The sequence below is a fragment of the Myotis davidii genome, unplaced genomic scaffold, assembly GCF_000327345.1.
Source record: "Myotis davidii unplaced genomic scaffold, ASM32734v1 scaffold620, whole genome shotgun sequence".
NCBI lineage: Eukaryota > Metazoa > Chordata > Mammalia > Chiroptera > Vespertilionidae > Myotis > Myotis davidii.
Window position 1 is genome coordinate 41061 of NW_006292090.1, and position 3531 is coordinate 44591.

Sequence of the window (3531 nt, forward strand, 5' to 3'; positions counted from 1 at the left end):
TTTATTGATTTTTAAAGGGAGAAGAAAAAAGAGAGAAATATCTATGTGAGAGCGTAACATCCCAATCAGCTGCCTCCTGCACGCCCCCTACGAGAGATCAAGTCTACAACCCAGGCATGTGCCCTTGACTAGGAATTGAACCAGCAACCTCCGGGTACATGGAACGAGGCCCAACCAACGGAGCCACACTGGCCAGGACCATTGGTTGATTCTTGCATGTGCCCTGATTGGGGATCAAACATGCAACCTTGGTGTGCTCAGATGACGCTTTGATCAATGAGCTAGCTGGCCAGGGCAGCAGGTCAGTGTTTTAGAATAAAGGTATTAATAGAAAACTTGAGGTGCTTCAAGGCCAAGGGATCAAGAGACAATTGTCATTGAAGAGATAGTTTGGTGCAGTTCCCAAGAGGCCATGCAGGGCCACGTGGGGAAGCGCTAGTCAGCCAAAAAATTGTGAGACCTAATCGTTAAATTAAGTAAAGTTGCAAGATATAAAATCAACATGTAGAAATCAGTTTCATTTCTATATACTAACAACAAAACATCTGAAAAAGAATTAAAGAAAGCAATCACATTCACAATAGCATAAAAAACAATAAAATAACCAGAAATAAATTTAACCAAGAAGTGAAATACCTGTACAGTGAAAACAACAAGACTCTAATGAAGTTAAGACACAAAGAAATGGAAAGATATACCATGTTCATGAATAAGGAGAATATTGGTAAAATATCCATATTACCCAAAGCCATCTATATATTTGATGCCATCCCTATTAAAATACCAATAACATTTCTCACAGAAATAGAACAATCCTAAAATTGGCATGAAATAGACAGAAGACCCTAAATAGCTAAAGCATCCTGAGAAAGAACAAAGTTGGCGGTATCACACTCCCTAATTTTATTTTTTCATCTTTTTTAAAATATATTTTTATCGATTTCAGAGGGGAAAGGAGAGGGAGAGAGAGATTGAAACATCAATGATGAGTTTCAGTTGGTTACAACATCGTCCCGATATGCCAAGTTTGTGGGTTTGATCCCCAGTCGGGGCACCAATGAACGCATAGATGGGTGAACTACAAATTGATGTTTGTCTCTCTTTTGGTGGGGCCAGCCGGCCAACCACCCAAGGCCCCTCCCCCACACACCGGCGCCACCCCTGATCAGACCCCAGCCGGCCAGACCCCACCTGTGCATGAATTCGTGCACTGGGCCTCTAGTCTTTCATAATAAAAACTCCAGTGGAGTTTTGTGAAGCCTGGGGTTGAATTTGTGTGACTGGCTTGGAGCCCGGGATCAAGACCCAAAGAGCTCAGGTACTTTGGCGATATGTATGATCAGGGTCTCAATAGGACTTTAAAGTTCTCAATAATAGGTGAATATTAAATTCTTTTTCTCTGATGTTGCTTTTCCATGAAGAATTGCCTAAGTTCTGTCCTCAGAGATGCTTATAAAAATTAGGGCTCTGGGTAGTTTTATTGCTGGATTGATTTTTAAAAAGGAAGGGATAGAAATGTCAATTTAGTATTCCATTGATATATTCATTGGTTGATTCTTTTTTTTTAAATATATTTTTATTGATTTCAAAGAGAAAGGGAGGGGGAGAGAAAGATAGAAACATCAATGATGAGAGAGAATCATGGATTGGCTGCCTCCTGCACACCCCCTACTGGGGATTGAGCCCGCAACCCGGGCATGTGCCCTTGACCCGAATTAAACCTGGGACCCTTCAGTCCATAGGCCGGAGCTCTATCCACTGAACCAAACAGGCTAGGGCACATTGGTTGATTCTTGTATGTGCCCTGACCAGGGATTGAACTTGCAACCTTGGTGTATGGGGACAATGGTCTCACCAGCTGAGCTATCTGGCCAGGTCTTGGGCTTTCGGTGCCACCAGGAAAAGGGGTGTGTAAGCATCCCAGTTCCTGCTTCAGCTAAGTTCTCCCCACGAGTAGGCTTGCTGGGACGTGTGGTAACTCTGTGTTTAACTGTTGGAGGACCTGCCAGGCTGTTTGCCAAAGTGTCTGCACCATTTTACCTTCCTGCCATATACGTGGCTCCCTCTATCACCACGTCCTTGCCAACCCTCGTTTATTTCCTTTCCTTGTATTATAGCCATCCGAGTGGGTGTGCAAGTCATTTCTTAAAATGTACTTCCTGAGTTCATACTTAAACCACCACAATTCTTTTTATTCCTTTTTTTTCTATCCATAATAATGGAAAGTTAGAATTTTATTTATTTACTTATTTATCCTCACCTGAGGATGTTTTTCCATTGATTTTTAGTTTGTTTTTAATTTTTTTAATATATTTGTATTGATATAGAGGAAGGGAGAGGAAGAGAGGGAAACATCAATGATGAGAGAGAATCATTGATCGGCTACCTCCTGCATGACCCCCACTGGGCTTTTGCACCCTTTCAGAAGTTTTCTGTATGTACATATGCAAGCACACAAATGGAATCATGCCATAATGAGTAACTTCCCCCTGAAAAACAAAACAAAACTTGTGCATTGTGGACACCTTTCCATGCCCTTGACTGGAACCGAACTCGGGACCCTTCAGTCCACAGGCCGATGCTCTATCCACTGAGCCAAACCCACTGGAGCGTTTTATTTATTTAGTTATTTTTGTTAATCCTCACCTGAGAATATTTTTCCATTGATCTTTTAGAGAAAGTGGAACAGAGAGAGGAAAAGACAGAGAGAAACATCGATATGTGAGACACACATTGATTGGTTGCCTCGTGCACGCTCCCTGACCAGGGCCCGGGCCAGGGAGGAGCCTGCAATCCAGGTACGTGCCCTTGACCGGAATCGAACCTGGAACTCTTCAGTCTCCAGCCTGATGCTCTATCTAGTGAGCCACACCAGCTAGGGCTGAACCACCACAATTCTAAACAGAATGACAGATCTTTAAGCACAGATATGTTGCCCACAGCCGGGATATGCATGCCTGGAAACTGCCGGAAGGGGCCCGAGCTCCCATTCCGTGCAGACTGGTAAGGAATCTCACCACGTAGCTGGGGCACAAGGCCAGGCTTCCTCTCTGGGACCTGTCCCTGCCTTCGGGTGCCTGTGCCAGACTGTAGCCCACCGCTCCGTCACTTCCTCCAGGCTGCAGCGTAGACTCTGTCACTTACTTTGGCTGTTAGTAAACAGACGTGTGAAACTAGACCAGGATGTGTGGACATCTCAGGGCAAACCCGGTTCATCGGGTTGTGGGGCCCTAGGGAGGGGGCAATTTTGCAAGAACCTGCTTCTCATTTCTAGCACGTTGCTAAGGGAGAGAAACTGCAGGCTGCACAGGGGAGAGAAGTAAAAGGTGGAGCAGGGCTGATGTTTCTCTGCTTCCACCCGGGGCCCGGGAACAGCTGTCCCTGCCCGTGTGCGTAAGGCCATGCAGATGCCCTGGTAGAATTGTCGCTTTTGAGGGTCTCTCAGATTCGGTGCCACCAGAAGCCAACTCTTAATTATTACGGCAAAAGTGATACTGGAGAGGAGTGGGGAAGGGGGATTTGGAGGGAAAG